Raw genomic sequence first — 13,620 nt, forward strand, 5'->3', positions numbered from 1 at the left:
TTTGTATTGAATTCCATCTGCTACAGATTAATTTGCCCACTTGCACATTTTGTCGGCGCAGACACGATGGGCCGAAGGGCCTCTTTCTGTGCTGTATGACTCTATGACCCTGCTGTAGTCCATTGGCTGCTTCGCCAGTCCAAACTGACCCTCTAACTTTGTATCATCTGTAAATTTGACAAAATTACATTGCATTTCTGAATCCAGCTGCTTTAATTAGATTCGGACAAGTAATAACATGTTAGAAGTGAGGATTTATAAGTAGCTGCCAGTCTACAGGGAAATAATTAGCCTCTGGATCTGCTTATTTATGGCAAATAGACTCTGTGGCCTTGCATATAGCTTCACTTTAACAGCAGAACAATACATTTATGTGTTGCATGGTATAATGGTCCTGAATAAAGTAACTAGAGCTCCAGATTTTAATCTCTATTTTATATTTAATATAATTATATTTTACACCTAAAAGAGTATGTATATATTGGAATGGGTATAAGCTTCTTCATAACTATACATTAGCACATCAAATAATTTTCATTCACCTGTGACTTAACAAAATAATCCACACATTCTGACAACTCAAGGGTCTAGATCTTTACTATCGTGTGACTGATCAAGAGTGCCGATGGGAGGACCGGGACTCATTACCAAACTCCCCGCGGGCTGTGGGTGGAAAATGCGTACCACAGGGCAACCTGCTATCTCCGGCCAATGCAATATCAGGCAGCCCAGAGGCCGGCCCCCATGCTACCCCCATAAAACTGCCTAAGGATTTGAGATATTTAAGATCAATGATAAACTGTGAAGGTTTTGGTAGGGTTGGTCCAGCAGTTAGGGTGATTTGTAAAATTCCTGTTTAATTAAGACCATTTGCTTCAAGCACTGCCAGAACAGTTGAAACTTGAAGATCAAAAACAATCTACAGCTTTTGCAAAAATAAATGGATGTACTGCACCACAATTACAGTACCTGTTAGCAATGATAGCAACAGTTGGAAGAAATAAATCTGACTTTGCTCTGGAAAGAACACCTGTGCAGTTTCAGAAATGTCATCGAACCAATCTCCATGCAATGAAATCAAGACCTTGTTGCTCTACCTCTCAACCTATCTCTCCTCCTTTAAGACCCTTCTTAAAACCCACTTCCTTGGCCAAGTTTTTGGTCATCTCCCTGATATCATCTTTGACTGCCCACTTTTTCCTGATTTGTGTCTCTGAAGTGTCTTGGGACGTTTTACTGCATTAAAGGTGCTATGGAAGTTGTTATTGTTGCTGGAGTCTGGTCAAGGTGCTTTACTGATAATTCATAAATGATATGGAGGTGGAGATGTCCATTAATATAAGATTGCCTGGTGAGACTAAATTGTGTGATCAAGATTATCTAATATTCCATGCAACACAATGATTCTTGTGCTGGGACCATGGAAACGCCATCCTTGGAATGCAGCTGGTTCGTGATGAAAAATATAGCTTAGAATGTTAGGTTTCAATAGAGTTTAGAGGTGAGAAATATTTCACGATATTCAACCAAAGGTTATTCATCTGCCTCAAGATGAGATTTAATGGAGTTAATTACAGTGGAAATTATACAGGGTGTTAAAAAGAATAAGCTTCAATAACTAATATAATTTCTAAAATTACATATATATTTATAAAAACTATGGTTTCTAGAGTTCTTCATATCTATATGAATATCAGGGTAGGGTAGAAAAATATGATTACATTTTTGTTAATATTTTCCATGCTCTGGCCTGGAGTTCTGCCATGATTTAACTGCCAATTTATTTTCCTGACATTTTATCTATATATAAATCACAAGGTGCCTCAGTGTATTGTAAATCCTGCTGTGTTATTAACAAAATGGATACACTGCATGCAATGATCACAATATATTGTTCATAGCACATACTAAACAATGAAGCTTTAACATCAATAATTGCATATTTGTCAGTTTTTTTAAATGTTATAATTTCTTGTGGTGATGTGCTACTTTAAACATACATTTTACAATGCACAGTGCATTCATAAATAGTTTAGATGTATTTTACTGCTAAAGTAGCTCGACAACAACAACTTACATTTATATAGTATCTTTAACGTAGTAAAATGTCCCAAGGTGCTTCACAGGAGAGTTATGAAACAAAATTTGACACCGAATCACCTAAGGAGATATTAGGACAGGTGACCTAAAGCTTGGTCAAAGAGGTAGGTTTTAAGGAATGTCTTAAAGGAGGAGATAAAGATAGAGGTGGAGAGGTTTAGGGAGGGAATTCCAGGACTTGGGGCTCAAGCAGCTGAAGGCACGGCTGACGATGGTGGAGCGATGAAAATCGAGGCTGTGCAAAAGGCCAGAATTGGAGAGCACAAAGATCTCAGAGGGTTGTTGTGCTGGAGGAGGTTACAGAGATGGGGAGGGGCGAGGCCAAGGAGGAATTTGAAAACAAGGATGAGAATTTAAAAATTGAGGCATTGCCAGAATGATTGACACTATTTTGTAATCATGGAACCTTATATTACATTACTTTTGGAAATGCCATTGAGGCCCATAAAGGTCATGTCTGTGATCCGTAAATAATATACCGTGTTAGCAATGTTCCCCCTTTTTGCTTTTGTTCGCGGTCCCTTTAACTGGCTGCGTGATTTTTTTCCTGTAAAAGCCGGTGAGCAGCCTGCGTGGCACCTCCAGACTGCTGCGTGGCCATGCAGCTTAGCAGGAACGTTGCTGGTTAGTCTCTTGGGTGCTTTGTTGATGTTTAGTGATAATTCAAAATAAAAATAGAATTTTACTGATTTTCCCCAAATTTACCTCGGTTTTTTGGACTCTAATTTTTTCTCTTGATTATCTTCCAGCTTTTGACACCAAAAGTTAACCCTGAAAAACACCCAATAAAAACCCATGTTTTTAAATCACCAATAAAAATCAACTTTAGACATCCTTAATATACACTGCAACTATACAAAATGCTATCCACAGGCCATAGTTATAGTACAAGGATTTTCGAGATCAACTAAAGACTATTTATAGTGAGTGCTGAGCACAGCTGAGATCTAACTGTTCTTTGATGTTTGTTATTTGTTTTATGGCGGTGCAATGTAACTTGACCCGGTGCATGAGAATTCAACTGCCTCTCCGCTGAGCTTCGCGTGCTCTCGCAATGACTGGAAGATTGTGGTGCAAAGCTGTTTCTACTGGCTATAAGTGAGGCATTCGAAAACAAAGAGAGCAGACTGCTTTCCTGAAGATTGAGGGTGTTTATTCCCGTGATGAAACAGATTTTTACCTGGACAAGAGCTGTGCCTTCATCTACAAAACAAAGAACAACACAGTCACTCGTGGAGTAGACTGGATTTCTGAAAGAAAGGTCATGTATGACTAACCATAGAACTTTTTTGAGAAATTAATGGAAAGTATAGACAGGGGAATGCAGTAGCTGTAGTTTGTATGGACTTTCAAAAAGCATTAGATGCAATACCACATGCAAAATTGGTTGAGAAAATTAGGGCTCATGACATAAAAGAGGAAGTGGAGATATGGATAGAGATGCAGAAAGGCAGACAGAAAAAGTTGCAGTAAATGTATGTTTCTCAGACCAGGAGGCAGGGGCTAGTGGTGTGCTCCAACTATCAGTGTTGGGACCACATTTGTTAACCAGTTATATAAATGATCTGGACGTTTTCACCTGAGGAGTTACTGCAATGTGAAAAGCTTTGTACAAGTCAGTGCTAAATAAATTACAGCATTTAAAAAGGCATTTCATAACTATGTAAAGAAGAATATAAAAGGGTATGGGGAGAAACTGGAAAAATGGGATTTGATTGAGGAGGAAGCCAGAAAGTAGAACTGCATAGAAGCAGGAAAATAGAATTGTATGAAATCAGCTCCCAAGTGGAGCCTAAATTGAGCACAGGCAAGAAGGGCTAAAAGGCATTCGCCTGTACTATCATTTTTATGTTCTTATGTCATTATCATCCACCAGCTTGTGAGTCATTTCAGAACAGGATCAGCAGAGGCCCGAGAGCCAGTCAGCTTCCCCTTCAGCTGGAGTGGTTTGTGATTCAAAAGTGAGGAAGGAGATGAGATAAAGGTGTAACAATCTCAAAAAGAATTAAACAACCAGTTGTGCTCTTTCAACAAGAGAATTTAGCAAGTGTCCAGGTATGGAATTGCATGAATCCCTTGGACAGGTTATTGTAAATAGCACGGGACTGTAAGTATATCACGTTCAATAATATACACTGTAGCTTAATTTAGATATTGTAAACCAGCTGTTTACTGACATTATTAGTAGCTCCTTTTGCTCAGGCACTGTCCCTCTCCCTTTCAAACCCACTATTGTCATACCCCTCCTCAAAAAGCCCACCCTTGACCTGTCTATCTTTACAATTACGTTCACATTCCTAACCTCACTCCAAAAATCCTTGAATATGTCATCACCACCCAGCTCCATGCCCAACTCTCCAAAAACTCCCTTCAGTTTCTATCTTGCTTAAAACACCAACACCACCCTGGGCAAAGCAACAAAGGACACCCTTTGTGTCTATGACCACAGTATACTATCCATCCTTGTCCTCCTTGACATCTCTGTAACATTCAAAGTGATCAATCATGCCATCCTCCTCCATTGCTGCTACTCTGTTGTCCACCTTCATGGGATTGCCCTTGGGTGATTCCACTCCTACCTTTCACAGAATCATAGGACCAGGAGTATGTCATTCAGCCCCTCGAACCTGTACCTCCATTCAATTAGATCATGGCTGAACTGCACCTCAACTCCATTTACCTGTCTTTTCTCCATATTTCTTGATACCTTTACTTAACAAAAATATATTGGTCTTTGTCATGAAAATTTCAATTGACCCAGTATCTACAACCTTTTTGGGGAGCAAAACTAGCCCTTGGTGTGACGAAATGCTTCTTGATTTCACTCCTAAATGACTGAGCTCTAATTTTAAGATTATGCCGCCTTGTTTGGGATTCCTTCACCAGAGGAAATAGTTTCTCTGTATCTATCCTATTGAATCCCTTAATTATTTTAAATACCTTGATTAGATCCCCCTCTCAACCTTCTAAACTCAAGGGAATACAAGCCATGTTTATGCAACCTGTCCTCATAATTCAACCCTTTAATCCCTAGTATCATTCTGGTGACTCTGCGCTGTACCCCTTCCAAGACCAATATATCCTTCCTGAGGTTTGTTGCCCAAAACTGAATGCAATACTCCAGATGGGACCTTTTTGATTATTTTTTGTCCAATATAGCCAGAGCATCTTCAGCAGCGATCGCTCTTCCAGCCCCCTGTACAGTCACCTCCGTAGTTCCCCAAGGATCTAGCAAAATGAGAATTTGACAAGAGGACACTTTTAAGAACTGGAGTGTTCTCGCTATTTTTTATTTTAATGGCACAATAGAAATTCAGTTTTCCACTGGGTGACTTTGCTCCTTTTTTCATTTTTCGCTCCATAAAGCACTTACCACGGTTTTCTTCATTAAAGGCACTGTATAAATGGATGCTGTCATTGCTGGCTCCCATGTCTTCCTCATCTATTTGCTGCCTCTTGTTAGATCCGTGATTCTGAGAGTATGATGTTTTTCAATAACCACACGGATGCTGTAACTTAACAATCAACACGTATTTACTGGAGTAGGGTAGTCTCAAGACTGGGGTACAGAGGCATGCTCAAGGCTTATATACAGGTGTGGTCACTGCCGGTACTACAGTATACAGGAGCTGTAAAAGTAGTTCTCTCTTAAAGGCACATACACTACACCTCTCAGTTGCATCATCCTCAGGCACAGGACAGCTTCCATTTCTGTGCTGGCAATATCCAGTTGTACCTCTCCACCACTTCCCTCGATCCGATAAGTTTGTGGATGAGTTAAATTTTCTTTCACTGAACAGCATCTCTTTTGCCCTGACAAACTCTGCTCCTTTGCTGTTGACTTCATCCCTCTCCCCGACCACTTGATCAGGCTGAATCAGGCCATGCGAGCCCTTGGTAGCCTACTTGATCCAGAATTGAGTTTCAAATCCCACATCCTATCTATCACCAAGAGTGCTTATTTTCACCTCCACAACATTGCTCATTTAAGTTCCTCTACTGCCTCTGAAACCCACATCTACACTTTTGTCACCACTAGACTTAATAGCCTCGATATTAACCACCCCACGACTGATGGGAGAGGGTCAGGGTGGAGTAAAAATGAAAAAAAGAATGAACACGACCCCCAATCTGCCGCGTACGCGCCTGGTGCCATTTTTGTGGTAGTGGTTTTTGTGGCGTGCAAGTGTCCTGCCTGTTGCGTTTGCAAAGATAATCCAGAGACAGTCAGTGAATTCAGTTCATGCTGCTTTTAATATGGCTGCCACACACACACACTTCCAGGCACAAGCAATCGAGTACCTATACACAATACAATGATCACAGCACTATCAAACTCCATGTGCTCAGGCCAAGGCAATCGAGTACCTATCACCAAATGTCAGACATAACATTTCCTCTCCCCTCACAGAATTTCAAACATGAAATGTAGTGACAAAGTCTTGTAGGTGGCCAGGGCGAGAACGTGTACGAACAGGCCGAGGTGTGGACTGGTGAGGAGCAGGCTGAGGCACAACATCTGCTTGAGGGTTGGCTGGCTGAGCCACATGTGCATCCCGCCACTCTGGGGGTAAGGCTTGGGGGTTAGGTCCATATAATCCCGCATCAGGGGGTGCTGGCACCTTCCAAAGGCGGCTGGCATGCCACCGAGAGCGTCAGTGAGGCAGAAAGTGGCTGGTCCAAGTTGGCGGCTGATTTGGAGAGGGGAGGACCAGAATGACGCCATTTTATTATTGCGGTGAAGCCTGCGGACTCTGACCCAATCGGAGACTGAGATGTTGGGCGCCTTGGCCCTCTTCGACTGGTCGAAGCGGAGTTTCATCTTCTCCTGCTGTCTAGCGACTGTGGCTTGAGCCGGTGGAGCAGGGCTCTGAGCTAGCGAGGGGCGGAGCCTGCCAAGGGGCAGCATGAGCTCACGGCCTAGCATGAGGGATGTGGGTGAGACCCCTGTAGTGGAATGCTGGGAGGCTCTGTAGTGCAGCAGTGTGTGGAGGAGGGCCTTGTCAAACGCACACCCCTGGGATAGGTGTGCTCTGAGGCCATTTTTCAGAGTCTGGTTAAAACGCTCCACCCCCCATTTGACTCGGGGTGGTAGTACGCTGTGCGAATGTGACGGATGCCCTTGCTCTCAAGGTAAGAGGAGAGTTCCGAAGAGACCATTTGGGGGCCATTGTCTGTGGTGATGGCCTTTGGATGCCCCCAGCGGGAGAAGAGGGACTCGAGGATATCAATGATGACCCGAGAGGTGACGGAGCCCACGGCAGTGACCTGGCCATTTTGAGTGCAGGCCATAGGTCACCACTAGGAACCGTTGATGGTGGGGGACACCATGGATCTCCCCGCAGACGTCCAGCTGCAGGTGCTCCCAGGGCTGAGAGGGCTAGGCAAGGGGTTGCAGGGGTGGGGGAGCTTGGTGGCCAGTCTTGCCACTTACAAGGCAGGCTGCACAGTCTTTGACCAGGGCCTCGATTTCCCTGTCGATACCCGGCCACCACACTAGGTCTCAGCATCGTTGTTTGAGCTTCCCTATGCCCAAGTGGCCCTCATGCGCCATGGATAAAACACGCGCACGAAGGGCACTTGGGACCACAGTGCAGAGCCCACGTGCAACACAGGAGTCATTCCAGCAGGAGAGCTCCTCTTTAACTCTGGAGTAGGCAGACAGTTCCTCAGGCACCTTGCGAGGCCAGCCATCTCTGATGAAGGTGCACAGCTGGGAGAGGGCCGGATCCTGTTCAGAGGCCTCTTTGAGCTCCTGGAGAGAGACTGTGGTTTGGAGAGGTGTGTGCAGCATCTGGACGATATCCTGTTCCACTTGTTCAGACCCGACGAGTGGGGCTGGGGCAGAGACAGTGCGGGAGAGCAGATCTGCAACAACATTGTCACGTCCTGGTGTGAACTGGAGACTGAAATTGTATTGGCGGAGGTGGTCAGACCAGCGGTGTAGACGCAGTGGTCTGTGGCCCGTGCCGGATGTCGACAGCAGGGCAGTGAGAGCCTGGTGATCGGTTCGCAGGGTGAAGGCACGGCCATACGTGTACAGGTGCCACCGCTCATATGCCCAGACGCACGCCAGCGCCTCACGCTCGCCTACTGAGTAGGTCTGTTCGGTGAGGCTAAGGGCTCGGGAGGCAAAGGCGATTGGTTTCTCCACTCCATTCTGTATCTGCGATAACACCGCCCCCACAGCTGCAGCAGACGTGTCGCAGGTGACGAGGGTGGGGCTGGCGATGTCAAAGTGAGCCAACACTGGAGGCGACGTGAGCTGCGATTTGAGGAGGCGAACAGCTTCCGTACAGGCTTGTGACCACACCCAGGGCTCATCCTTTCGCAGGAGCTGGCGCAGTGGGGATGTGGTGGCTGAGTACTGGGGCAAAAACTTCAGGTAGTACCCAGTCATGCCAAGGAAGGAGGCAACCTGTGCTGCAGAGCTGGGTTCTGGGATGCTGTGAATGGCATCCACGTTTGACTGGAGTGGGGATATACCGTCAGCTGACAACCGAAACCCCACAAATTCGATCTCTGAAACAGCAAAGACACACTTTTCGCCATTCAGTGTGAGCTTGTGTTTTGCTCGAGCTGTGAAAACTCTGTGAAGGCGTTCGTCATGAGTGGAGGTCGAGGGCCCATGCACGACGATATCATCCAGGTAGATGGCCACCCCAGGAATGCCCGTGAGCACAGAGGCCATCACCTTTTGGAAGCAGCTGGGTGCAGAGCTAAGTCCAAATGGCATCCTGGTGTACCGAAAGACGCCAGCATGTGTCACAAAAGCAGTGAGGTCCCTGCAGCTGGGGTGGAGGGGAACCTGTAGATAGCCCTGTCGAAGGTCCAGTTTCGAGAACAGGATGGAACCATAGAACTGCGCTGTGAGTTCCTCTGACGTGGGCAGTGGATACTTGTCAGGGATTACGGCCTTATTCACTGCTCGAAGATCGACACAGACGCGTAGACCACCTGACTTTTTCGTTGCGACCACCAGGTTGGAGACCCATGGGGAGGCATCAACTGGTTCGATGATGCCGGCTTCCAGTAGCTGCTTTAGTTCAGCTGTGACCCCGTCACGGAGAGCAAGCGGGATGCGGCGCAGTGGCTGAATGACAGAGGTAACGGTGGAGTCAACCATGGGCTGGTGGGTGAAGGCAGTCAGGCAGCCCAGATCCTCGAAGAGTGCTGGCCATGTTTGGCGCCACGGTGAGGCGACGTGCAGAATCGCAGACCCGCCGATGTCCAAGAGAGAAAAACCCAGGTCAGTGAAAAGATGCAGTCCCATCAAGTTAGCTCCTTGGTGTGCCACATGAAAACAAAAATCTGGCAAAACTTTTCTTCCATAGCGTACTGTGAGGTTGACTGAGCCCACTAGTCCAATTTTCGAATTACCATACCCGCAAAGGGTAGTGGAGGGCGCAGAGAGTGGCAGGGAGCTGAAAAAGCATTTGAATGTGTCTACATTCAGTAGTGAGACGCTGGCACCGGTATCCAACAACAGCGGGATGCACACATCATTCAGGTTAATTGTGCATGATTTGAAAGCCACTACTGGCCCAGAGCTCACGTCGTGAATTGTAGGCCAACTGCTTGAGGACTGAGAGTGCTCATCTGTAGCAACGGGCAGAGCGGCAGACCTTGGCAAAGTGATTTTGTTTTCCACAATTGCGACAGGCTTGACCACGCGCGGGGCAATTCTGCAGTCTGGTAGCATGTGAACGAGATCCGCAGTTTCCACACTGTTGCCGCGGTAGCGCGCGTTGCTGCCGTCGCGCGAGCATTACCGTGTCGGGGCTGAGGGCGCTGTCACTGGGTGTGTGTGCTAGTTTCGCTGCACATTCGGCTGCAGACTCCACTTAAAAGGCAATGTTGACTGCCTGTGACAACGACAGATCGTCGGACTCGAGTAACAGTCTTTCACGCACTCTCACGTTGTTTGTGTGCTCTATTAGTTGATCACGCACCATCTCATCTTGTAATGCACCGAACTTGCACGAGCTAGCTAACCCCCTCAAATTAGCCACATATTGATGCACTGACTCGCCGAGGAGTTGGTGACGCTGTCTAAAAATGAATCGCCGCAGGAGGGCACTTTGTGGGGCAGAGAAGTGTGTGCACTTCCAGGCACAAGCAATCGAATACCAATACACAATAGAATGATCACAGCTCTATCAAACTCCATGTGCTCAGGCCAAGGCAATCGAGTACCTATCACCAAATGTCAGACATAACACTGCCGCGGAGAGATGGGACACCTTATTAACATATTTAAATCGGGCTCCCACAGTGCAATTGGCAGCCTGATTTAAATTTAACAGCTGCCACGTGGGTTTTCCAGGGGTCGGGAAACCCGGCAGTGAAACCGCGGTAGGAGCTGCCGGCTCCACATGTTAAGTGCCTTTTACAGCACTCCTTGTGAGCGAGGAAGAGCAGGAGTGCTCCCCACCCCCCACCCTGTCCCCTCAAGGCAGCCTTCGGCCTCCCCCCCCCCCCCCCCCCCCCAGCCACCATCGCCGATCTTTCCCACAAACTGCAATGTCTTCTCCATGCTGCGATCGCAGCCAACTTCCTTCCCCCCTTTGCAGGCACCGATATCCAGCCTTCCGCCCCCACCCCATCCCATGCCCCATTCTCCTGTTTTTTTCCCCTCCCAATTGCGGGGGACCGTCCCAAAGGGTCCCCAGCTGTGGCCTCCTGGAGCTGATTTTCCTGCCCAGCAGCCGGCCAGCCTGTCAATTTGGCCGGATGCAGGGCTGAAAATAGAAGAAAAGAATTATAATGTGATCCTGCCTTTAACTTCGGCAGGACCTCCGCGTCCCCGGCCTCAAGGCGTTCCCAGCTGTTTTCGCCCTCCCTGTAAATATCGGGGCCAATTTCTCTAACATTCTCCTTGCTGACCTTCCGATCTCAGCTCTCTGTTAACTCCATTCAAAACTCAGCTGCTGATATCTTGTCCTGCACCAAGTCCCACTCACTCATCTCTCTCATTCTCGCTGAATCATTATACGCCAATGAAGTGAATTTAATTTAACTTCTCATCTGAAAATCCCTCCCCAGGTTTGTCCCACTTTACCATTGCAACCCACTCCAGCTTTGCATCCCCACCCACATCCTTCGCTCCTTTGATTCTAGACTTCTGTGCATCCTCCCCTTTTCCCCTTCACCCCATCACTGGTCGCAGAGTCTTTAGTTGATCTCTTGAACTCCCTCCTTCGAGTCCTCTGCCCCTCTACCTTTAAAGCCTTTCTTGAAGCTAGCGCCGTCAATTAATTGCAGTTAACGTCTGCGATTAACGCGTTAATTTTTTTGCTGATAAATTTTTTAATGCGCATTAATTGCGGAAGGTACATGGAGAAATAATACTGGGTTTCAAAAATAATGCCAAGGAGCTCAAGTATTTATTACCTGGCCATTAGTGGTACCAAGTCCAGCAGTGCTTGAGTTTACTCTGAGACACATGTTAGTCCTACAGGATGAGAAGGAAAGAGGGTTTCCTTTCACCCAGTCTCCTATAACTGCACGCACTGCAGTTTTCAAGGTTTTTGGTACACTTGTATCAATGTATTACGGCTTGTGATACACTTTTCTCAGTGTATTATTTGACTCTATTGGCCGTCGCCTGGACCAGAGAGGATAAGGATTCGGCAATGATGATGGGCTTTATCTAGAGTGTCAGGAAGCCCACCTATTACATATTCCGGTGATGCAGACAGTATACTGTCAAGCTGTGAGGCAGCTGATAGAACTACTGCCAAAGCATATACTCATCAGTTGAGGAGAAACATTGTAAAGTCAAAGATTGACCTGGTTATGTTGATGATATAAAGTTGTCAGTCTTCAAAATCTAGACTTTTGGAAGGCTGGAAGCTGTTTCTAAAGCCAATGAAAATGTTCTTGTAAAAAAAATTGTTCCCTTCCCATCTCCAAAATAGTCAGTAGGAGAAGAGCGATTATAGAATAAAGTGCAGTAAAAGCTATTTAACTGCAAAAATTGAGGGGGGGGGAGATGGTGGGAAATGGTTAAAATGGAACAATATTAGAGAAAAGAGGAATCTTCAATTTAAAATTTAAATAGAAAGGGAATAGGAATAGGACAATGGGATGAACGCAGGTTAAGTGATCATATTTATTTTCCTAAAAATTGTTGTACAGGTAGACTACCCTTTATCCGGACTTCCGAAAACCGAAACCCTCTAAAAAACCGAAGGTTTTTTCGTTCTCGGTTTTTAGAGGGTTCCGGTTGCGGAAGTTAGGATAAAGGGTAAGTCGTGCGCACGACCCCCCGCCAGCCCCGACAACCGCCGACCCCCCCGCCGGCCCCGACAACCGCCGACCCCGCCGACCGACCCGCCGGCCCCGACAACCGCCGACCCCGCCAGCCCCGACAACCGCCGACCCCCCCGCGGACCCCGCCAGCCGCCGACCCCCCCGCGGACCCCGCCAGCCCCGACAACCGCCGACCCCCCCCCCGCGGACCCCGCCAGCCGCCGACCCCCCCGCCGGCCCCGACAACCGCCGACCCCGCCAGCCCCGACAACCGCTGACCCCCCCGCGGACCCCGCCAGCCCCGACAACCGCCGACCCCCCACCCCGCCGGCCCCGACCGACTTACGCTGAGCGTCAGCGTAAGTCGTGCGCACGACCCCCCGCGGACCCCCGCCGACCCACCTTCCAAAATCCGAAATTCTCCTTTATCCGAAACTCGGCTGGTCCCGAGGTTTTCGGATAAAGGATAGTCTACCTGTACTTTAGTAGCTTGGGGCTTATGTTCTAGTAATACATTTATTTCTGATGTGCAAATGGACTTTTTTACTGACTTGTTTGTGTCACAGCGTGAGCTAAAATAGACAAAACCATCGTGGTTCTTTGCTGGGTTTTTTGGAGATAATAATGGCATTACGAATAAAACAAACTTAAATGAATGCAGTAATTGTATCAATTAAATATGTGATTAAAATCCGGATTATCTGAGATTAAAACTTTTAATCGTGATTATTATTTTTTAATCACTTGACAGTCCTACTTAAAGCCCTTTTCATCCAAGCTTTCGGTTACCTTTCCTACCATGGCTCAGTGTTAGTTCCATTTTATTTTATTTTTCCTTCTGTGAAGTGTCTTGAGACATTTTTCTGTGTTAAATAACTAAGTTGTTGGTTAATTGTACTGTACTGACTTGAATGTATTTGCAAATATACAGAATTGTAACTCTCTGATGAAGACAATACATACTTTAGATTCAGATATCTGCACTTCATGAATTGCAGGTAAAATTTTCAGATAATTAGCAAGATATTCCTATGTCTTGCTCTACGTAAGTCTATTTTGCAATTCCTGTATTAAGTAAATTGAGTTAGAGCAGTCTGAAACTCAGTCCCTTGGTTGGCACAGGCCCACAGCAAATTTGGCATTCTCGTTCAGAGAGGTCATAAGGATGGCTGATGTGGGAATTGGAAATATTCACACTGGTGCATAAGGTAATCACCTGGCAGACTAAGAGCAGTGTAGAGAGAGAGAGAGCTTGGTGCCAGAAAT

At 46.6% G+C, this 13,620-nt stretch overlaps 1 protein-coding gene across 28 annotated transcripts in view; it reads left to right on the forward strand.

Moving 5' to 3' along the window:
• The window catches only part of magi2a (membrane associated guanylate kinase, WW and PDZ domain containing 2a), an 888,182-nt gene that overhangs the window by 438,345 nt on the left and 436,217 nt on the right, over positions 1–13,620 (forward strand). Inside the window, exon 1 of one of the 28 annotated variants that reach the window (XM_086010394.1) lies at positions 2,794–4,155. The exons of the other annotated variants lie outside the window; for them this stretch is intronic. The gene's annotated coding sequence lies outside the window, so the exon portion shown is untranslated. Of the gene's footprint in view, positions 1–2,793; positions 4,156–13,620 lie in introns of those variants that run through there. 28 annotated transcript variants of the gene reach the window in all.

Source organism: Somniosus microcephalus, chromosome 17 (assembly GCF_052327205.1).
Source record: "Somniosus microcephalus isolate GS21.2 chromosome 17, FLI_Smic_1.0, whole genome shotgun sequence".
NCBI classification, from domain to species: domain Eukaryota; kingdom Metazoa; phylum Chordata; class Chondrichthyes; order Squaliformes; family Somniosidae; genus Somniosus; species Somniosus microcephalus.